The sequence below is a fragment of the Macaca fascicularis genome, chromosome 16 (genome assembly GCF_037993035.2).
Source record: "Macaca fascicularis isolate 582-1 chromosome 16, T2T-MFA8v1.1".
Classification (NCBI taxonomy): Eukaryota; Metazoa; Chordata; class Mammalia; order Primates; family Cercopithecidae; genus Macaca; species Macaca fascicularis.
The window spans coordinates 10,334,467-10,358,760 of NC_088390.1; the positions used below are offsets into that span (position 1 = coordinate 10,334,467).

Sequence of the window (24,294 nt, forward strand, 5' to 3'; positions counted from 1 at the left end):
TACTATTAAATATTCTGAAAGGTGAATGTAAAATATAAAAGGTATAGGGTTTTTAAAAAAAAAAACAACAACAATAAACTTTCAAAGAGAAAACAAAACAAACAAACAAACAAAACACAAAAAATCCTAGTCTCATAAGTGACATGCCATCACTTCTGCCATGCTGTGCTGGTCTCACCGACCATCTGGATGCAACATGGAAGGGTTTGCACAGGGGGATGGATAACAGGAGCTGGGGATCCTTGAGGGCCAGTGGAGGCTGGTTACCACAAGGAGGTTCATAGATTGTGGCAATCTAACCTGGGAGTAGAGATCCCTTTTAGCTTCGTTGTTTAGAATTTAGCCAAGCTGTTTTCAGTGAGCATGAGATTTTCCAGGGAAGACCCAGAAAGGGTCTCAGCCTTTGCTCTTGCATTTATAGAATTACATTTTCTTTTTGCTATCACACAAGTCGTATGTATGAATTGTAGAAAAGGAAAACAATAGAGAAAAGTAAAAAAGCAAAAGGAAGTAATCTTCTGTTTGGTCCACCATTCAAAAGTAAGCTCTGACAACATTTTGGTGTATATTTTTACCGAATTCTCTAAGTTCATTCATGCATTTAGCACTTATTTATTTTTATTTTTATAGAAATGGAGTCTTGTTATGTTGCCCAGGCTGGACTCAAACTCTCGGGCTCAAGTGATCCTCCCAACTCAGCCTCCTGAGTTGCTGGGACTATAAGCATGTTCCACCACACCCGGCATTAACAACTATTTATTGAGCATCTATTATGTGTCAGTAATGCTACTTCCAATAACTCACTTAAGGAAATATTCAAGGCCATGGGCAAACATCTATAACCACTTTATCCCAATGCATTGACTCAATAACCTTGGTGTCGTTTTACCTTTGTTTGTAGTTCAGCCTGAAAACTATTTTTCCTTACGGTTCCTAGCTCACAAAATTCTCATCTACATCTAAGATTATATAAATTAATTTTAAGAAGTAGGAATTTAAAATGTTTTTTTCTTTGCATTACAATCAGAAAATGTATAATTTTGGCTGTTCTATAGCTACACTTTTCTTTCATCATGTTTTTTTCCATTTGTTCCTTTTCTTTGAATATTAGAAGAATTTTTCAAATAGGTAGCTAATGCATGAATCTTTATCTTAGTTTTTATTTATTTATTTTTTGAGACAAAGTCTTGCTCTGTCACCTAGGCTGGAGTGCAGTGGTGCAATCTTGGCTCACTGAAGCTTCTGCCTCCTGGGTTCCAGTGATTCTCCCGCCTCAGCCCCCTGGGTAGCTGGGATTACAGGAGCACGCCACCACGCCCGGCTAATTTTTGTATGTTTTAGTAGAGTCGGGGTTTCACCGTGTTGGCCAGGCTGGTCTCGAACTCTTGACCTCAGGTGATCCGCTTGCCTCGGCCTCCCAAAGTGTTGGGATCACAGGCGTGAGCCACCGTGCCCAGCTGAATTTTTATCTTTAAAAAACTTTGCCAGGTGCAGTAGCTCATGTCTGTAGTCTCAGCACTTTGAAAGGCCAAGGTGGGCAGATTGCTTGAGCTCAGGAGTTCAAGACCCGCCTGGGCAACATGGTGAAATCTTGTCTACACACACACAACACACACACACAACACACACACACACACACACACACACACACACACACACACACACACTAGCTGAGTATGGTGTTCCATGCCTGTAGTCCCAGCTATTAGGGAGGCTGAGGTGGGAGGATCTCTTGAGCCCAGGGAGTTGAGGCTACAGTGAGCCATGATAGTGCCACTGCACTCCAGCCTGGGTAACAGAGTGCGAACCTGTCTCAAAAAAAATTTTTTTTAAATCCTTTCCTCAAGGTTTAATTAAATAATTAAACAAAATAATATTTATAACATATGTATAAGGAATAAGCTACCATTATCAGCTTAAAAAATCAAACAGTTCTAGCATCTTAGAAGCCTTCTCTTCCTTTCTGGTGATTACTATCCTGAGTTTTGTGCTCATCATCCCCTTGCATTTCTTGATATATATGAACAAACATATGACCTGTGTATCCTTATACAATACCTTGTTTGTTTGTTTGTTTGATTATTGAGATGGAGTCTTTCTGTGCACCCAGGCTGGAGTGCAGTGATGCGGTCTCAGATCACTACAACCTCCACCTACCGGGTTCAGGTGATTCTCCTGCCTCAGCTCCCAAGTAGCTGGGATTACAGATGCCCGCCACCACGCCCAGCTAATTTTTGTATTTTTAGTAGAGACAGATTTTCACCGTGTTGGCCAGGCTGGTCCCAAACTCCTGACCTCAGGTGATTCACCCACCTCGGCCTCCCAAAGTGCTGGGATTACAGGTGTGAGCCACCGCGCCTGGCCTTCTCTTTTGGATATATGCACAGCAGTGGGATTGCTGGATCATACGGTAGTTCCATTTTTAGCTTTTTGAGAAACCTCCATACTGTTTTCCATAATAGCTGTACTAATTTACATTCCCACCAAAAGTGCATAAACATTCCCTTTTCTCTATCTCCTCATCGGCATTTGTTATTTTTTGTCTTTTTGATAATAGCCATCCTAACTGGAGCGATATGGGATCTTATTGTGGTTTTTTGACTTGCATTTCCCTGATGATTAGTGATGTTTAGTTATGCAAAGTTTCCCCTTCTGTAAATAACATCAACTTGTATATGCTGTCCCGTGAACTGCCCCCCACCCCAGTTATGTTTGTGAGAGTCATCCTTATTGATATGCGTGGGTACAGTTAATTCCTTTTTTTTTTTTTTTTTTCCAGCCTGGACAACAGGCTGGACTCAGATTACAGGCGTGCACCACCACGCCCAGCTAATTTTTAGTAGAGATGGGGTTTCTCCACATTGGTCAGGCTGGTCTTGAACTTCCGACCTCAGGTGATCCACCCGCCTCGGCCTGTAATCCCAGCTACTCAGGAGGCTGAGGCAGAAGAATTGCTTGAACCTGGGAGGTGGAGGTTTCAGTGAGCCGAGATCGCGCCGTTGTACTCCAGCCTGGGCAACAAGAGCGAAACTCTGTCTCAAAAAAACCAAAAACCAAAACAAACAAAAACCATCAAACACTGGGTGAAGGATATGAACAGACATTTCTCAAAAGAAGACATTTATGCGGCCAAGAAACATATGCAACAAAGCTCATCATCACTGATCATTAGAGAAATACAAATCAAAACCACAATGAGATGCCATCTCACGTCAGTTAGAATGGTGTTCATTAAAAAGTCAGGAAACAACAGATGCTGGAGAGGATGTGGAGAAATAGGAACACTTTTACACTGTTGGTGGGAGTGTAAATTAGTTCAACCATTGTGGAAGACAGTGAGGTAATTCCTCAAGGATCTAGAACCAGAAATACCATTTGACCCAGCAATCCCATTACTGGGCATATACACAAAGGATTACAAATCATTCTACTATAAAGAAACATGCACACATATATACACATGCACACGTACTATAAAGACACATGCACACATATGTTTACTGCAGTACTGTTCGCAATAGCAAAGACTTGGAACCAACCTGAATGCCCATCAATGATAGACTGGATAAAGAAAATGTGGCACATATACACCATGGAATACTATGCAGCCATAAAAAAGGATGAGCTCATGTCCTTTTCAGGGACATGGATGAAGCTGGAAACCATCATTCTCAGCGAACTAATACAAGAACAGAAAACTAACCACTGTGTGTTCTCACTCATAAGTGAGAGTTGAACAATGGGAACATATGGACACAGGGAGGGGAGCATCACACACCGGGGCCTATTGAAGGATGGGGAGCTAGGGAGGGATAGCATTAGGAGAAATACCTAATGTAGATGATGGCTTGATGGGTGCAGCAAACCACCATAGCGCTTGTATACCTATGTAACAAACCTGCATGCTCTGCACGTGTATTCCAGAACTTAAAGTATAATAATAAAAAAAAAAAGAAGAAGAAGAAAGCTAGGGAATCTGGCTGTGTGCAGTGGCTCATGCCTGTAACCCCAGCACTTTGGGAGGCCGAGGCGAGACGGGCAGATCACCTGGGGTCAGGAGTTCAAAACCAGTCTGGTCAACAGGGTGAAACCCTGTCTCTACAAAAATACAAAAATTAGCCAGGCACGATGGCTGGTTCCTGTAATCTCAGCTACTCGGGAGGCTGAGGTAGGAGAATCGCTTGAACTCGGGAGGCGGAGGTTGCAGTGAACTGAGATCATGCCATTGCACTCCAGCCTGGGAGACAGAGTAAGACTGTCTCAGGGGAAATAACAAAAACAAAAACAAAACAAAACAAAACAAACAAAAAGCAATCAGCATGGGATGCTCACATTCAACAATATTTGGACCCACTGCCCTAGGGTGTCTGCCTGGGAGTGGAATTGCATGGTCATAGGATATGTGCATTTTCAGTTGTAGTGGATATTGTCAAATTGTTTCCCATAACAAATGTGCAAGAGTTCCACCCTCCCAGCTAACACAGTGAAACCCCGTCTCTACTAAAAATACAAAAAAATTAGCCAGGCATGGTGACGGGCACCTGTAGTCCCAGCTACTCAGGAGGCTGAGGCAGGCGTGAACCCAGGAGGTGGAGCTTGCAGTGAGCTGAGATCGTGCCACTGCACTCCAGCCTGGGCGACAGCTCCATCTCAAAAAAAGAAGAAAAGTTCCAGCTGTCTCAGGTCCTCACCAATATAAGGTATTGTCTGATTGTATTTTTTTTTTTTTTTTTTTGGCAGCATCAACTCTACCCTTTATGAGGGAATTACGAATTTTAATCTGCTTTTGTTTTTAGTTTCCTTATAATCCTTCTTTATTACCCTTTTAATGCCACTTTCATTTATCTAAGCCTGCTGCCTTTTCATCTGAGTTTGTTTTCTCCTAATGATTTTTTGTTTCAGAAAGGCCATGTCTTTCTGTGCCCTAGGCAGAAAAGTTTCCTAACATGTTCCCATTGATCTGACAATGGATGGTTTCCAGTGGTTTGTTCTTCCTCTGTGTCCCAATCATGTATTTTTTTCTTTCTGTATTTTTTTTATAGATCTCTTGATGGTTTTGTTCTCTTAATTCACTCATGCGCAAAATACGATCTGATGTTTGTCAACAGGTAGAAGGCGAATTGCCTGTGAATAGTCCCGTGCCTTCTTAGTCCACAGCTGAAGTGAAGTTTGACAAGCACGGATCGAGGTCTACTTCCTTCATTAAAACAGGCTCTCCTTTCCTTTTCGATCCACCCTCTGCGGTGGACCCGCCACCAAAATGCAGATTTTCGTGATAACCCTTACAGGGAAGACCATCACCCTCGAGGGTGAACCCTCGGACACAATAGAAAATGTATAGGCCAAGATCCAGGTTAAGGAAGGAATTCCTCCTGGTCGGCAGAGACCGATCTTTGCTGGCAAGCAACTGGAAGATGGACGTACTTTGACTACAATATTCAAAAAGAGTCTACTCTTCATTTTGTATTGAGACTTCGTGGTGCTGCTAAGAAAAGGAAGAAGTCTTACCCCACTCCTAAGAAGAATAAGCACAACAGAAAGAAGGTTAAGCTGGCTGTCCTGAAATATTAAAAGGTGGATGAGAACAGAAAAATTAGTCGCCTTGGCCGGGCGCTGTGGCTGAAGCCTATAATCCCAGCACTTTGGGAGGCCGAGACGGGCGGATCACGAGGTCAGGAGATCAAGACCATCCTGGCTAACACGGTGAAACCCCGTCTCTACTAAAAAATACAAAAAACTAGCCGGGCGAGGTGGTGGGCGCCTGTAGTCCCAGCTACTCCGGAGGCTGAGGCAGGAGAATGGCGTGAACCCGGGAGGCGGAGCTTGCAGTGAGCTGAGATCCGGCCACTGCACTCCAGCCTGGGCGACACAGCGAGACTCCGTCTCAAAAAAAAAAAAAAATTAGTCGCCTTTGTCGAGGGTGCCCTTCTGATGAATGTGGTGTTGGAGCGTTTACGGCAAGCCACTTTGACAGACATTATTGTGGCAAATGTTGTCTGACTTACTGCTTCAACAAACCAGAGGACAAGTCACTGTATGAGTTAATAAAAGACATGAACTGAAAAAACAAAACACAGGCTCACCTGGGATTCTATCGCTCCATGATGCAGCATCTTCTTGCAGCCACAGGTTAAGATCAGAGGTTTTTGGGGGAAAGGTCAGATTCAACTGATTCAGCACCAGGTCTGCCTGCGTTAATAGTGGGGGTGGGAGCAAGTTAAAGAACCAGTGGTCTTTTCTGAAAAATAGAGATGATAATAGGGCCCCAGGATTAACTGCACAGAAAGGGCTTAGCGTAACATCTGGCAGATGGCAAACATTTAATAAGTGGTAGCTGTCACCATTATTATTTTATTATTAGTATATTATTAACATATCGTATGTTTGTATGTATATTATTGGCACATAGTATTATGACCGTTCACCCCACTGCATTGTAAGCTACAATGAAAGTAGGGGTTTTTCTCTATTTTGTTCATTTCTTTATCCTCAGCAATTAGAACAGTGCATGACACATGGTAGACATTCAAGAAATATTTGTTGAATGAAGAAAGTTTTGAGAATTTGGAGAGGTTATAGTAGGAATTGCTAACCAATTCAAAATGTGCCATTTTTGAATCAGAAGTTGGCAGTGTTATTTACAATAGTGACCCATTTGAATCAACCCACATGTCAAATGTCAGAGATTAGCTGAATAAATTACAGTACTTCATAAGCCGGAAGCTATGTCCCCATTGCAAACCATCTTGTGGAATACATTTTGACAGAGGAAAATATTTACTTACATAGTTGGAATTTTAAAAAGGAGGAGTCATAAAACAATATGTATAGTATCATCTCAAATATATAAAAAATGTATGTATATGTATTAAAAAACATGAAAGTAGTATAACTCTTCATAACAATTGTCTCTGGTGGTGGGATTAAAAGCGATTTTAAATTTGCTTCTTTGAGTTTTCTTTTCTTTTCCGAATATGTTTGCAGTAAGCATATATTATTCTTGAAATAAGAAAAAATAACATATATATTTTAACAGACATGTACCAAAGATGAATTAAGTGGCATAAATCCCAGGGATGCAAAACAACCATGCAAATCTAGAAAAGTCGGGAAGACTCAAGGATGGTTTAGGTTTCGAGGGAAGTTTTAAAAGACAGCAAACTGGATCCTGATTCAGCCAGCATTCTTAGTTGCAGGCAACAGAAATGAACCGGCTGATTTCAGCAGCAAGGGAATCTATTTAGAGACTACAGGGGTAGCTCACAGAATTGCCAGGAGGGCTGGAGGACCCGTGTCAGCAGCTACCCAGCCAGAAACAATGCCCCAAATCCCACCACACGGGGGCGGAGCAAGATGGCCGAATAGGAACAGCTCCAGTCTCCAACTCCCAGCGCGAGCGACACAGAAGATCAGTGATTTCTGCATTTTCAACTGAGGTACTGGGTCCAAATCCCACCACACAACTGACCCAGCTTCCACCACTGACTCTGGGTACAGCAGCAACTCTGCTGTCCTGGGAGCCTGGTCTTGCCGCTGCCACAATCGTCACCAAAGATCTTACTCTACTCTAAGGGTATTCCTCCACTCAACAGCCTCAGCATCACGTGGAAGCGTCTTAGACATGCGCATTCTCACGCCCCTTCCCTGACCTGCTGAATCAGACTCTGGGGTGGAACCCAGGAACCTGCACTGCAACAAGACTTAAAGACGACTGCAATGGGCACCCACGCTGGAAAAGCACGGCTCCATAATCGCTCATGATTCTTTGCATCATCAGTTATCACTTTGCATCATTCACAGCCCAAGAGGACGCTGGATACGGTGGCTCAAGCCTGTAATCCCAGCACTTTGGGAAGCCAAGGACGGGGGTGGATCACTTGAGGTCAGGAGTTCAAGACCAGCCTGCCCAACATGGTGAAACCCTGTCTCTACTAAAAATACAAAAATTAGCCAGGCTTTATGGTGGGCGCCTGTAATCCCACTAGTAATCCTCCCTAGGGAGGCTGTAATCCTACTAGTAATCCTTCTAGGGAGGCTGAGGCAGAAGAATTGCTTGAACCCAGGAGTTGGAGATTGCAGTGAGCCGAGATCACGCCCCTGCACTCCAGCCTGGGTGACAGAGCGAGATTCCATCTCAAAAAACAAGCAAACCAAAAAAGACAACAACAATAACAAACAAACAAACAACGCAGTCCAAGAGGAATGTGTCTTGATTGACAGATCCTAAGTCATGTGTCTTACCGTCTTGCTGCAAGAGAGACTGGGAAAGAGTATCAGCAATGAAAAGCTTCCAGAGTGAGAGGCAGACGCTGCTTTGTACTGAGACTATGGGGATGAGGGATTCTCAAGACGTAGAGATCGAGCTGAGATGCTGATCTACGAAAAGGAATGACTAGTGGGTCGTAGGAATGACAATTCCAGGGTGTGGAGCAATTAAAGAGACAAGGGTTTTGGCCAAATCAATTCAACAACTGTTTCCAGGCTGATTAAAGAATGTAAACTACAAAGATAACTTTTAAAACTTTTAAGGGAAAACATAGAAGACTACCTTTTTTGTTTTGAGACGGAGTTTCGCTCCTATTGCCCAGGCTGGAGTGCGATGGCGCAATCTCGGCTCACTGCAACCTCTGCCTCCCAGGTTCAAGCGATTCTCCTGCAATCAGGCTCCCAAGTAGCTGGGATTATAGACACCTGCTACCACGGCCAGCTTTTTTTTTTTTTTTTTTTTTTTTTTTTGTATTTTTAGTAGAGACGGGGTTTCACCATGTTGGGCAGGCTGGTCTTGAACTCCTGACCTCAGGTGAGCCGCTCACCTCAGCCTCCCAAAGTGCTGGGATTACAGGTATGAGCCACCACGCCTGGCCTAGAAGACTATCTTTTTTACACTAAGGTAGTGAAGGATTTCAGAAATCAGCTTCAAAGAGCATAAACTATAAAGGAAAAAAGCTGCTAATTTTGATTATATTAAATATTAAATCTTTATTATGTTAAAAAACACCATAAATAAAGTAAAAAGACAAGCCAAAGTTTAGAGAATATACTTGTGTCCCTTATAGCTAACAAAAGATTAGTGTCTAGAATATTTTTTAAAATTCTATAAATTAATAATAATAACAACCCAATACAAAAAGTCTGAAGATGTTGTTTTAGTTTTTTGTTGCTGCATAAAAAATTACTCCAAAACTTAAGTGTCTCTTTTTTTTTTTTTTGGAGACAGGGTCTTGTTCCGTTGCCCAGGCTGGAGTGAAGTGGCACGATCAAGGCTCACTGCAGCCTTGACCTCCTGGGCTCAAGCCATCCTCCTACCACAGACTTCCGAGCAGCTGGGACCACAGGTGCATGCCACCACGCCTGGTCAATTTAAAAAGAATGTTTATTTTTTAGAGATGGGATCTCACTATTTTGGCCAGGCTAGTCTTAAACTCCTGGGCTCAAGTGATCCATCCGCCTTGGCCTCCCAAAGTGCTGCGATTATAGGCATGAACCACCGTGCCCAGCCAAAGCACAACATCTTTAAACAACTATTTGTTATTTCACAGTGGGTTAGGAATTTGGCAGTACCTTATCTGGGGAGCTCTATGGTCTCTCAAGAGGTTGTTACCCAAGATGTCACTGGGGCTGTGAGTCACCTGTGTTTGCATTATTCACTGTATTACATTTATTTTAAAATCAATTATTGCTATAGCATAAGGGCAGCTGGGTTGGCAAGATCTCATGTGAAAATTCTAGGAGTCTTAGCCTTTTATAACCTGTTGATGGGAGTTTAAATCGGTTTCTGGAGGGTAATTTGGTATAAATATAATCACAAGCTTCATAAGAAAACACATCTTTTGACCTAGCAAGCCCATCTCTCAGTTATTAAGAAGTCATCAGACAAGTATATGTAGAAATATGTATAGAATGTTTATCCAAGCATTGTTTATAGTAGCAAAAATGACATAAAGTATGCAAAACCCATAAATAACCCAAATGTCTACCCAGGGGGTGCGAAATATAAAACATGCATTGGAATATTATAATTCCAGTAGAAAAGACGGAATTATTAAGCATAGAATATATATATATAGAATACAGAATATTGTGTAGCATATATATGCAATATAATAAGCATAGAAAATAGTCTGGAAGATTTCAAAATAATATGTTCATAGTAAATATCATTGGAGGTTGGAGGTTGGTAAGAGTTTTCTATTTGTCTTTTGTTTATTTAGATTTTCTAATTTTCTTTTCTTTTCTTTTCTTTATTTTTTGAGACGGAGTCTCACTCTGTCGCCCAGGCTGGAGTGCACTGGCACAATCTTGGCTCACTGCAACCTCCGCCTCCTGGGTTCAAGAGATTCTCTTGCCTCAGCCTCCTGAGTAGCTGGGATTACAGGTGTGCACCACCATACCTGGCTAATTTTTGTATTTTTAGTAGAGACGGGGTTTCACAATGTTGGTCAGGCTGGCCTTGAACTCCTGATCTCAGGTGATCCACCTGCCTCAGCCTCCCAAAGTGCTGGGATTATGGGTGTGAGCCACTGCGCTGGTCCCTAGATTTTCTAATTTTCTGCAAAGATTATGTGTTGCTTATATGATGAAGCAGCAATGGGTTTTAAAAAATGAGTTTTAGTTGATAATACATTTAATCTAATCCAGCAATGTATAATGTTGATGCTAAAAAGTGATCATTTATGACGTTAGGAGACTGCAAGAAGTAATGATCCCATTACACTCTTCATATGCTCCTAATGGGAATCACATTTTAAGGGTCCAGAGGAGGGACCCCAGAATGTTGTTGGATTTGAAAACTATGTTCTACAAGTAACTGTTGAGAAATCATGATTATTTATGTTTTTAAAAAGAGATAATTAAGGAAAAGTACTTTGTCTTCAAACGTCCAAATGTTTGTCTTATGAAGACTATTGACAAAGCACTGCTCTAGCAGACGGTCCCAGAATAAACTGCTGAAAATCTCATGGAGGAAGAATTCGTTTTGATATAAGGAAGAACTTTCTAACAACCAGGCACTGTTACGATTGCCATTATGAGTTAAATCTGTTAGGGTTCTTTGGTTGCAAACAATAGAAATAGACTCCAGTTAACATATTCAGGAAAAAAATTGTTCAAGGATAATTTGAATTATCCTATAATTTGGGGCAGCTCATAGAGGGGACTTGGGTTTGGAAAATGACGGAAGCAAAAGACGTCTAGGATTCCAGATAGAAGGAACAAGTAAATGGGATTTTGCTGTTGGCAAAAATTAGCCCTGCTTCTCCTCAAAAGGTTTTGACATAACGGCACGCAACATCCAAAGTTAACGGAGGAAGAGCCTGATGAATGAACCTGGCTTGGCTGAGGGAAGGCAGCACTACTTCACTGACAGTCCCTTTAAGATTTTTTTTTTTTTTGGAGACGGAGTCTTGCTCTGTTGCCCAGGCTGGAGTGCAGTGGTGCGATCTCTGCTCACCACAACCTCCGCCTCCCAGATTCAAGCTATTCTCCCACCTCAGCCTCCTGAGTAGCTGGGATTACAGGCACCTGCCACCATGCCTGGCTAATTTTTTGTATTTTTAGTAGAGACAGGGTTTCACCATAGTGGCCAGGCTGGTCTCAAACTCCTGACCTCAGGTGATTCACCCACTTCGGCCTCCCAGAGTGCTGGGATTACAGGTGTGAGCTACTGCGCCTGGCTCTTTTTTGTTTTCTTTTTTGAAACGGAGTCTCCCTCTGTGGCCCAGGCTGGAGTGCAGTGGTGTGATCTCAGCTCACCGCAACCTCCGCCTCCCAGGTTCAAGCTATTCTCCCGCCTCAGCCTGCCGAGCAGCTGGGATTACAGGCACCTGCCACCATGCCTGGCTAATTTTTTGTATTTTTAGTAGGGACGGGGTTTCACCATGGTGGCCAGGCTGGTCTGGAACTCCTGACCTCGTGATCCGCCTGCCTCGGCCTCCCAAAGTGCTGGGATTACAGGCTTGAGCCATCGTGCCCAGCCCTTTTTTATTTTTTTGAAACAGAGTCTCGCTCTGTCGCCCAGGCTGGAGTGCAGTGGTGCCATTTCAGCTCACTGCAACCTCCACCTCCCAGGTTCAAGCAATTCTCCCGCCTCAGCCTCCCGAGTAGCTGGAATTCCAGGCGCGTGCCACCATGCCTGGCTAATTTTTTATATTTTTAGTAGAGACGGGGTTTCACTCTGTTAGCCAGGATGGTCTAGATCTCCTGACCTCGTGATCCACCCACCTCAGCCTCCCAAAGTGCTGGGATTACAGGCGTGAGCCCCCGCGCCCGGCCCCTTTAAGATCTTACGTAGTGGGGAAGAGATCATTTCAGAGAGAGAGCAAAAGTGAATGAGAGAGCTGCTTCTGTAACAGTGGAGAATGAATTCTGGAGCCAGAAACAACACGTGCAAACATATCACCACTTCATTCTGCCGGGGGGACCGTTTGCTTCATCACTGAGGGACGTCAGCAGGGGCTGAATGGTCAAGGACTGATAACTCCTTGCCTAGGCTGCTGTGGCAAGATCCCCATGTTGGATTGGTGGGGATTGCGGGGAAGGAGGTGTGGACTAAATGAGTTCTGTGGTTCCTCACTAACAGTCAGCCCAATATTCCATCTCTGAGTCATACTTAGTGTGTTTTGTGAAAACCAGTGGCAGTTTTCACCCAAGATTAAAGGTGCGTCCCCTGGAACTCCCCAGCGTCATCTTTGACACCTAATATGGTTCCAGTACCCATGAATTACACAAACCTGTCATGAACTCATCTGTATTTTTATACTCTACCTCTTCTGGGTAATTAGGTCCATCAGTTTGTAAATCCTAGAGACCATCATCATGCAAATGAGTCATTCTATTTCTTAGTCTCCCCTCCTCCCCCCAGTTCTGCTTCTTAACCATTCACAGATGTCCGCTGGTTGTTGTTGCTTTGGGACTTCGTGATCAAGTTTATGTTTGCCCTCGAAACTTTAAATATTTTAAAACATCATCTTGCTGCTCACTCTCTCCAGCTCAGGTTTATTAGGCTGTGGAATGATCTTTCATGGGAAACAGTGAACAAATGATTATGGAATGGAGTGTTTTCTTCGCAAAGGAGAGGTTTCCTTTCCCCTGATTATTGCACCACGTAGTCAGAACAAAACTTGGGTGCAAGGAAACAACCACAGAATAAGGAGCCAAGAGGGAAAAAGAACGAACATTAATATCCCACCATGTTCTAGGCATTATGCTGGGCACTGGTGTCGTCAGGACTCCTAGTCATAAACACAGAAAATGACTGAAGCTGATTAAAGCAGAAAAAATCCTCACCCGTTTGAAGGCTATTGGGGTAGTTCATAGATTTCTCAGAAAGATTTGATAACCAGCTGGACAAACCAACAAAATGGTTCTCTACAGTCAGAGAACAGCAAAAATCACTCCACAGAACTGGTTCAGTAAAAGAAAAAAAGATAGCACTAGAAGTCAAACCGTGCACTCAGTCCAGACCCCTCAGGCCTGGACACTGGATATTGAGGCTGGCACCACTGCCACTCTGGCAGTGAAATTCCACATTACTGTCACTGCTGACACCACCCCGTTCCTCTTTCCTTGCTCCATTTCCCCTGTCTATGCTCATTCAAGGCCGAGGAGCATGTACATATGATTGACTGAGTCTAGGTGACCTGGCCATGCCTCAGCTTCAAGGGAGGCTGGGAGAGGAATAGCCAGGATTTTCCACTCCTCTGGGAGAGGGCTCTGTCTCCCTCACTTGGACAGCCAAAAAAACCACCAAAATTCCATGTTAGCACTTGCCACATTTCCCTAATTCAGCAACCCCATGAGTAGGTATTTCCCCCATTTGACAGATGAGTAAATTAAGGTTTGGTGGGCTGAGTAGTTGGATTAGATCATACAGTGAGTAAGTGACTGAACGATGGCTAAAACTGGTCTCCTTCCTTATTGTTTCATGATGTCTTGTCTATGCCAGGTTCTATGTTCACATCTTAACATAAGAACCTATGAGCTAAGCATTATTATACTCATTTCACAAATGGGGAAATGAGAATTTACCCCAGGTTCTCAGCTCATAAGGCATGGAAAACAGGTGGCATGACATGAGTCAGCCCTTTAACCACTGCACTATATTGTCTCTTCGGGAAAGAGGGATGTTGGGAGAATCTTCTTTAGCAGTCTTTGTCTGAAAGGCCTTGGGGGGCAGGCCAAGTATTTTAGTATGTTCTCACGCTGCTAATGAAGACATACTTAAGACTGGGTAATTTATAAAGGAAAGAGGTTTGATTAACTCACAATTCCACATGGCTGGGGAGGCCTCATAATCATGGCGGAAGGCAAGGAGGAGCAAAGTCACATCTTACACGGTGGCAGGCAAGAGAGAGCTTGTGCAGGGGAACTCCCACTTATAAAACCATCAGATCTTGTGAGACGTATTCACTACCATGAGAACAGTATGGGGGAAACTGACCCCATGATTCAATTATCCCCTGCTGGGTCCCTCCCACAACACATGGGAATTATGGGAGCTAAAATTCCAGATGAGAAGTGGGTAGGGACACAGCCAAACCATCTCATCAAGTGACCACCCAGACACCTACCTCAGGCAACAGAACACTAATCACTTTGACACCCAAGGTTGGAAGCTTTGAGCATTCTCAACTCCTGGCTTTTCCGCATCACATAAGTTGCAAGCTGTTTTTCCCTCTTTGTGCCCACAGCTACATCTCCGGTCTGGGTTTTATTACTTTATGCCAGTGATCTGCACTATCTTCTCAGTTGATCTCCCTGTCTCCTGTCTTCTCCTTGAGCATAGCCTTGGCAAATGCCTTTGTCTTGTCCCAGGGCTGTGTGACCTAATGAGACATGGTGGCGATGGGAGAGTGGTATCTGCTGGGGGGATGCATCAGAATTTAGTGGTGCCTGGATGTGTTACTGGAATGACTATTTTACAACCATCCAAGAATAAAGCCAATAGTAAGTGTTATGAAAGGAACATGGGTATTAGAGGGGTTGATTATGCTGTGCCTGCAGCCTGCCTACCCATCAACTTCCAGTTAGGTGAGACAATACGCGTTCTTATGGTTTGTAACTGAGTTTCTACTGTTTGCAGCAGAGAGCATTGCCACTGGTAGTCATTTAGCTGAAATACAAATCCAATCATTTTCCTCCTCTGTGGTTTTGTATTGTCTTTGGAATCAAGCTCACATTCCTTAATGTGGTTCACAAAACTCCCGATGGGCTCATGGTTTACTGGTCAGGCCTGGTTCTCAGTCTCTGCTGTCTACCCTTTTCCCCAACAAACTTTAGGTCATCATCAGACAATCTGGCTTCCTTTTCCCCATACACACCTGCATATCGATGTTCTTTCTTTCCTAGAACATTCTTTTCCTCCTTCTCCATCTACTATACTTCTATTTGTCTTTCAAGTTTAGCTCAACTGACAATCCTTCCACACATTTTTTCCTAATCCCTCCAGGCAGAATTAAGGAATCTCTTAAGCGTTTCTGAGCCCTTTGTGTCTGTGTTATGGTGGGTGTCTGTGTTATGGTGCTTTCTGCAGCCTCATATACAATCACAGGCCACTTACGTTTCTGCCTCTTGGCTAAAACATGAGCCCCTTAAAGACAATGACTATGTTCCATCCACCTTCTAGCTCTAGTGCCTGTGCCTTGTACAGGACAAAATGATCCTGTAAGTACTAATGAAATGTTCATGAATTCATTCAGATTGTAGGTTACTTAGCATGTGGTTGTTAACTGTTATTTATTTTTATTACAAATAAACAGTATTACTGTCAGTAATAATGTCTTTAGGATTTTGCAGTTCATGAGTTTTTTAATATACGCTATCTCAATTAACACAATGCTTATTTTAAAATATTAATTAATTAATTTACTTTGAGACAGGGTCCTGCTCTGTTGCCCATTCTGGAGTGCAGTGGCACCATCACGGCTCACTGCAACCTCTGCCTCCCAGGCTCAAGTGATCCTCCCACCTCAGCCTCCCAAGTAGTTGGGACTACAAGTGCGTGCCACCAAGCCTGGCTAATTTTTTAATTTTTGTACAGATGAGGTCTTACTATATTGCCCAGGCTGGTCTCGAAGTCCTAGGCTCAAGCCATTTGCCCACTTTGGCCTCCTAAAGTACTGGAATTACATGCATGAGCCGTTGTACCCAGCCCCACAATATTTCTATAACACCAACATTGTCCCCACTTCTCAGATGAGGAAACTATGCACCCAGTTAATGTATATATATTTGTTGGATGCCTATAATTTGCATAATACTGGGCAAGAAGCCAGCTGTGAAGGAAGGTTGCAAAGAAGTAAAAACCAGAGTCTCCCTTCTCGCAGTGTTTACAATTTACTTGCGGAGATAAGAAATAATGCAGAATATTTCCATTAAAAGAGACAAGAGCATTGCAATATAACAGTGAAGAGATGTTGAAGACAGCAATTTACTACATAATAAAAGAACACAGGCTGGGTAGGGTGGCTCACGCCTGTAACTCCAGCACTTTGGGAGGCTGAGGCGGGCGGATCACGAGGTCAGGAGATCTAGACTATCCTGGCTAACACAGTGAAACCCTGTCTCTACTAAAAATACAAAAAATTAGCCGGGCGTGGTGGCGGGTGCCTGTAGTCCCAGCTACTCAGAAGGCTGAGGCAGGAGAATGGCATGAACCTGGGAGGCGGAGCTCGCAGTGAGCCGAGATCTCGCCACTGCACTCCAGCCTGGGCAACAGAGTGAGACTCCGTCTCAATAAATAAATAAATAAGTAAAAATAAAAATAAAAGAACACAAAACATAAGTACCACAAGAATTAAGATGGAACACAATGGTCTCACAGTGGAGGTCCAAGAAGGGTCTTCCAAAAGAGAGCTCAACTTGGATTTTAAGGATTAGTGGGATTTCACAAAATGTGGGCAAGGCATTCCATGTGAAAAGTGAAGCCTTAACAGGGTGCAACTGCTTCTCTGCTAAGCAAGGAAGAAGATAGGATAGTGAACGCCCCAAGGAAATGAATGGATTTATTTGTGGCATGGATTGATGGATAGATAGATGGATAAATGGACGGATAAGTAGATGGATGGATAGATGGGTGGAAAGATAGGTGGATAGGAGGATGAGTAGATGGGTGGATGGATGAACAGAGGAGTAAATTCACAGCATGCAGGGAATGGAGCTCATTTTCCCAAAATTGTCTCCAAACACAGCAGCATGATGATGAATTGTATTCTCTTTACGGAACAACTTGGTTTAACTTGTCCAGATGAAAGAAAGTCATTGTAGAAATTCATAAACACTTGTCGAATTAAGACCTTTGAATGTGGTCAGAGCTACAGAGAGAGGCCAGGGCTTAGGATGCAATCAGGTCAGTGTGGCCTTTCGACATTATGTGTGGGTGTGTTTTCTCACAAACACATGTGAAGAGACACACACAAAACTTCGTTTGAGGTTTTCATTTTCCTTTTTACTGTGTGATGCCAAACTTCTGTTTTGACTGGTTTGTCACTTTCCAACTTTTCATGTGTGGGAGCTCAAAGCCCCATGAGTTGGCATGAATGAGACACTTTGACTCATAATGATGGTGGAGGCAAGTGTTTATGTGACTGGGATAAAAGATGTTATTCAGCTGGTCAGGGAAAAGATCACACTTGATGGGAAAGTGAATTTTATTCCTCAGTCCCATTCTTATATCTCATGAAATTGTATCCTGAGTCAACGGTCTTATGTGATCAAGACGAGATGTGAGATGTGAGTTGGTCTTCCTCTAGCTCTTTTTTTTTTTTTTTTTTGAGATGGAATCTTGCTCTGTTGCCCTGCTGGAGTGTAGTGGCACAATCTCAGCTCACTACAACCTCCACCTCCCAGGTTCAAACAATTCTCCCGCCTCAGCCTCCCTAGTAGCTAGGATTATAGGTGCCCACCACCACACCCAGCTAATTTTTTTTTTTTTTTTTTGAGACAGAGTTTCGCTCTGTCGCCCAGGTTAGAGTGCAGTGGCACGATCTCGGCTCACTGCAAGCTCCGCCTCCCAGGTTCACGTCATTCTCCTGCCTCAGCCTCCCGAGTAGCTGGGACTACAGGCGCCCACTACCACGCCCGGCTAATTTTTTGTATTTTTAGTAGAGACGGGGTTTCGCCGTGTTAGCCAGGACGGTCTCAATCTCCTGACCTCGTGATTCGCCTGCCTCGGCCTCCCGAAGTGCTGGGATTACAGGCATGAGCCACCGCGCCCGGCTTCTCGCTTTTAATTTTTAGCAACTAATGAGCCAAATTAGCATAATACCTCTGCCTTACTCCGCAATATAACCCATCATCCGTGTTCTCTGACTTTCTGGCTGTGTTGCAGAGCCTGCAGCCATGCATCTGAACATAGAAGCTTTTCCTACAGTTGGGAGTTTCCAGCCTAGACTTTTTCCCAAGACTGGCCTAGTTCTGGTCCAACTCACAATGTTTGGACTCAGGCTAAAATGTGCCAATTTTTAAAAGCTTTTTAAAAATTTCCCAGCCTAAGATGGCTTGCGCAATCTTCAGCCTGATGTCTTGTGGTTCTCTGTGAGGGCTTTTCTGGCAGACACTGTCGGTTGCCTACATGACCCATTTCTGACCCCCTTCTTTCTCTTGCTACCTCTACTTGTGGAAGGACGAAATTCAAGTACAGAATTTCCCAATCTCCCTTGGGCTAGATGTGATCATGTGACTTGACTCAGGCCAATGGAAGAGGAGGAAGTCTACTTGGGGCTTCTGGGAACATGTTTTTTCCTTACATAGGAGATAAGTTGAGATGTTACCTTTTCCTCCTTTTTCCCATGCAGAGGTGATGTCTAGAGGTATAGCAGTCACCCTGTGGCCATGATGCTGCAAGCATGTGGAAGAAAAACCAAAACACTAAGAATGAAAGAGTAGAAAGGTTAAAAGATGCAAGCTGGGCCAGGCATGACGGCTGATACCTGTAATCCCAGTACTTTGGGAGACTGAGGCAGAGGATTGCTTGAGTTCAGGAGTCGAGGTGAGACTGGATGACATGGTGAGCCCCTGTCTCTACAACAAAATTAAAAAAAAAAATTAGCCAGGTATGGTGGCATGTGCCTTTAGTCTGACCTACTCAGGAGGCTGAGGCAGGAGGATTGCCTGAGCCCAGGGGCTCAAGGCTATAGTGAACTACTCCAGCCTGGGCAACACAGCAGGACCCTGTCTGAAAGAAAGGAAGGAAGGAAGGAAGGAAGGAAGGAAGGAAGGAAGGAAGGAAGGAAGGAAGAAAGAAAGAAAAAAAAAAAAAAAAGAGGCCGGACGCAGTGGCTCACTCCTGTAATCCCAGCACTTTGGGAGGCCGAGGCAGGCAGATCACCTGAGGTCAGGAGTTCGAGACAAGCCTGACCAACATGGAGAAACCCCGTCTCTACTAAAAATACAAAATTACCTGGGCATGGTGGCACATGCCTATAATCCCAATTACTTGGGAGGCTGAGGCAGGAGAATCACTTGAACCCGGGAGGCAGAGGTTGCTGTGAGCTGAGATGGCACCATTGCACTCCAGCCTGGGCAACGAGAGTGAAACTGTCTCAAGAAGAAAAAAAAAAAAAAGCCAAGATGACATAGTTGGGCTGCTCAGGCAAACAGAGACCACTTTCAACAAATGTCCACATCATTTAAACCTTTGTTGTTGAGTTCTCTGATACTTGCAACTGAACACATCCTAACTGGTGTGGTCTGCCAGTGTTTGGCTGAAGGATGCCGTGGGGAACAAGGTAAGAATGTGGATCTGACTTTGGATAGAACCAAGTATGGGAAACCAGAAATGGGGGAATGGGTTGATGAAAGGATTCATTTTGCCATATTCCTACTTGAGTTTTCCTTTTTATTTTTTTGAGACAGGCTTTCACTCCTGTCGCCCATGCTGGAGTGCAGTGGCGCAATCTCGGCTCACTGCAACCTCTGCCTCCTGGGCTCAAGCAATTCTTCTGTCTCAGCCTCTCCCAAGTGGCTGGGATTACAGGCACATGCCACTGTGCCCAACTAATTTTTGTATTTTTTGTAGAAGTGGGGTTTCGCCGTGTTGCTCAGGTTTGTCTCGAACTCCTGGGCTCAAGTGATCTGCTCACCTTGGCCTTCCAAAGTGCTGGGATTACAGGTGGGAGCCACCACGCCTGACCAAGTTTTCTTAATTTCTTCTACCTTCCATATGACTCTTGGTTTAAGTTTTTGTTTGTTTATTTGTTTGTTTTTGGAGACGAGGTTTGGCTTTGTTGCCCAGGCTGGAGTAGAGTGGCATGATCACAGCTCACTGCAGCCTTGAACTCCTGGGTTCAAGGGATCCTCCCTCCTCAGCCTCTTGGATAGCTGGGACTATATAGGTGTGCACCACCACACATGGCTAATGTTTTTTTTTTTTTTTTTTTTGTAGAGACAGGGTCTCTCTATATTGCCCACGCTGGTCTTGAACTCCTGACCTCAAGTAATCCTCCTGCCTCCACCTCCCAAAGTGCTAGGATTACAGATGTGAGCCACCCCACCCGGCCTTGGCTTAAGTTTTAATGCATTAACTCTCTTTATAGGAAATTCAAGATATTATTGTGGCAAAGATCCCACATATGCCTTTATTAGTAGCGAGTTAAAAATGATTCACCCTGGCTGGGCGCAGTGACTCACGCCTGTAATCCCAGCGCTTTGGGAGGCCGAGGCAGGTGGATCACGAGGTCAGGAGATCGAGACCATCCTGGCTAACACAGTGAAACCCCGTCTCTAGTAAAAATACAAAAAATTAGCCGGGCGTGGTGGTGGGCGCCTGTAGTCCCAGCTACTCCGGAGGCTGAGGCAGGAGAATGGCGTGAACCCAGGAGGTGGAGTTTGCAGTGAGCCGAGATCGCGCCACTACACTCCAGCCTGGGCGACAGAGCAAGACTCCGTCTCAAAAAAAAAAAAAAAAAAAAAAGGTTCACCCCTAGAATCAAGCTCCATAAAGGCATGGATTTTATGCTGTTTTGTTCAGTTATTTAGCCCCAAATTCCAGAATAGTGCCTAGCACATAGACGTTCATTAAATATTTGTTGAATAAGTGAATTATTGAGACTTTGTCTCAAGAGTCTCTTACTTTGAAAGGCAGAAAGTTTGGCAAATGAAAATCTATGAAGCTTATAATCTGGTCATATTGCTTTGATTGTGGACTGTACTCCACTCTGCCTAAAATCCTTTTTAATAATAGTCTTAAGTTATGTCATATCAATACATACCTTAAAAATAGTTGAGAAATCACCAGTTTCAGAGAGCAGGTTTAGAAAAAATGACTGTTCCCTTGTGAAATTCCAGCCATGCTTCTGAAAAGAGGAAGTTCTATTGGGCCTTGAGATTAGTCCGGGAAAGGGAGAGTCTAATTTCGGGATATTTTGAGGACAGAGTCCTGAATAGCCCATGTGGATGGCTTCCTCTGTTTTATTTTAATCATACACTCAGTGTAATGTGCTTAGTCTTCACCAGTCTGGTCTGAAAGTACCTTTCCAGCCTTCCTCAACCTCCCTCTCTGCACTTCAGTGACGTGCCCGAAACTCCCTTTCCCACTTCTCATCTGACCATCTCCGAGTCCGCCCTCAATCCCCAGCTTGGCCTTTCCCAGCTCCTGCAGGTGGGGATCATTGCTCTAATCCTAGAGCACCTACAGTCTCTCATTCCTGCCTCTCTGTAGCAGCTTGTTGGGCTGCCTCACCTGCTGAAATTACATCTTTCCCATCTCTCCCCTCTAGTACACACTGGATTTGCGGTGAATAATGGCGACCATAGATCACATGTAGAGAAAACTCACTTCATGCCAGACACAGTTCCAGGTGCTTTATATGTATTAATTCATTTACTCTTCCCAAGAACCCCGAGGTAGATACTACTGAGAACCCCATTTTACAGAAGAAGATTTAACACATTCTGCAAATATTTATCGAGTCGCTACTGTATGCTTGGCACTGTCTCAGATACTAGGGATGTAATTTTTTGTCGTCTTTTTTTGTTTGTTTGTTTGTTTTGTGAGATAGAGTCCCGTCTGTCGCCCAGGTTGGAGTGCAGTGGCACAATCTCCACCTCTGGGGTTCAAGTGATTCTTGTGCCTCAGCCTCCCGAGTGGCTGGGATTACAGGTGCCCACCACCATGCCTGGCTAATTTTTAGTAGAGACGGGGTTTCGCCATGTTGGTCAGGCTAGTCTTGAACTCCTGACCTCAGGTGATGCTGGGATTACAGCTGTGAGCCATCGCGCCCGGCCTAGGGATGTAATGTTGAACAAGACTAGAAGGAGGGTAAAGTCAACGAAGTAAACAGATTGATGAATCGATGTTTATAGAAATTGGGCAGATCTGATGCATCAGAAAGGAACTTTTTAGGTGTGAGGAGTGAGAATGGACCCTCCCACAGGGTGCTACTATTAAAATAACCACAGATAAGGGAGGTTGAAGATGAAAGATTCATACCAGGAAACTTCACAAAACCCACTGGGCAGAGATCAATGTTAACCATGAAAGGAAGGACAAAAGCAGGAAGAGTCGAACTGAAAGAGCGACAGGGGTTGGAGAAGCACAAGTCCAAGGTGCAGGGAGAGAAAAGGGAGCTTCAAGAAAAGCCTTACAACACGGCCATGGCAGAAAGAGGAGCTGATGGTAATGAAAGGGATTCTTACAAGTGCCTGGAAACAGGCTGGCGCTGATCCTACAGGCTGAGGCTTAAAAAGGCTTTGTTCTTCTGTCGGATAAGGAAAGCCATTGTGGTCCCCAGGAAATAAGGAGTTTTGGGGTGCGTGCATATGTGTGAGACTGAGTGGGGAGGGGGGATTCCTTGCCCGAAATGCAGAATGATTGTCAGTGTCCACTCTGTTCCTTGCACCTGCCTGAGTGGAGGAGCTGGAACTTCTCCCACAGGGACCTGCGTGAGAAAGCCAGGCCTGGGGGTGGGGATCACAGGAGATGGGCTTGGCCCTGCCTCACGGTACATGACCACCTGTGAGCCAGCCTAACACGGGATCTGCAGCTGGGCACGGAGCCCCTGCTTTGGGGCCCCAGAGCCAGCCTGGTGCAGGTGTGGATGTGACAGGGAGGAAGAAAGGGGACTGACTGCAGCACCCAAAACCTGCCCCAAGAGTCTCTGAGTAGGAGAACCAGTGGCCTCTGGACCACAGCTGCCCCGATGGCTCCTAAGGCCGTGTGGATCCTAAGGTCTGACCCAGGTAGCCTCTGGAGAGGGACCAGGGACCCTTTGGGAGGGCTGCTTAGAACACCAGCCCGGGTTTTTCTGCCTTCCTTGCCATCCCTGCTACTAGCGAGGCAGTACAGTGAGGTGCTCCGGAACCCCATCCCCAGGGGGAGAGTCTGGCTCTTCCCTTTCCACAGTGTGGCTTTGGATAAATTTTGACCCCCGTTTCTGCATCTACAAAATGGGCACAATAGTATCTCCCTTACAGGATTGGAGGGGAGTGAAAAGCTTAGGAAGGTGTGGAGAGCACAGTAAGCACTCAATAAACATAAATAGTGGTAGTTATTAGTATTATTTGTGCCTCTGGGGATTGTTTGGTACGGGAAGGGCACACGCTCTTTGGAATATACGGTTTCCCCTTATCCCTTAGTTTCAGGGACGACCACAAGTTTTTGGTACAGGAAGTCCAGGAGCAAACCTTGAAGTCTCAGGCCTCTTAGTTGCCACTTCCTTCCTCTTTTGTCCTTGGTGGCGGTAAATAACCCTGGGAGGAGGGTTATTTAATAATAACTGCCAGGAGTCATGCCTGGAAACAGACAAGCCCACTTTGACAGGGCTCTGCAGAAATTAGAAGAGCTGAATGACATTAGTTTGGGTGATCTGGGCGTCTGCTGCCCACCTCCTCCCAGTTTGCACTTTATTACGGGCAGCCATGGCAGTAGTTAGCTGAACCCCTGACCCCATGACACTCTCGCTGCCTTCTAGATTCTGCTCTGCCAGGGCGGCCTCCCCACTCCTCACTTATTGTCTGCTCATTGCTCCGTTGGGCTCTCCAGGGAGGCAGGGGTGGGGAGATGATTTGCATAACATCTGAAAATAGAATTTTGGCAGCTTTTGTCAGATGCCAGGAGTCTTGGGAAGGGCACGGCTGCTAAAGAGGAAAAAACAAAAGGAAGTATTTTGGGAATTCCCAGTTTGTTCTTGGCACCAGACAGGAATTCTAGTTCACTAAGAAGATTTTGCTCTGCATCCCCAACCCCTTCAGCCCATCCTTCACCTTTCTCTGAACACATTCCTGAACTTTGTGAATGCCTGGGGCTATTTTGAGTCTGAAGCAAGCCCTTATGGGTCCTGGTGGTTCCTTTGGGTTGAC

General features: G+C 44.6%; 1 pseudogene; it reads left to right on the top strand.

Moving 5' to 3' along the window:
* Nucleotides 1-5,260: 5,260 nt before the first annotated feature.
* LOC107127694 (ubiquitin-ribosomal protein eS31 fusion protein-like) lies at nt 5,261-6,375 on the top strand (annotated as a pseudogene).
* Nucleotides 6,376-24,294: the final 17,919 nt, after the last annotated feature.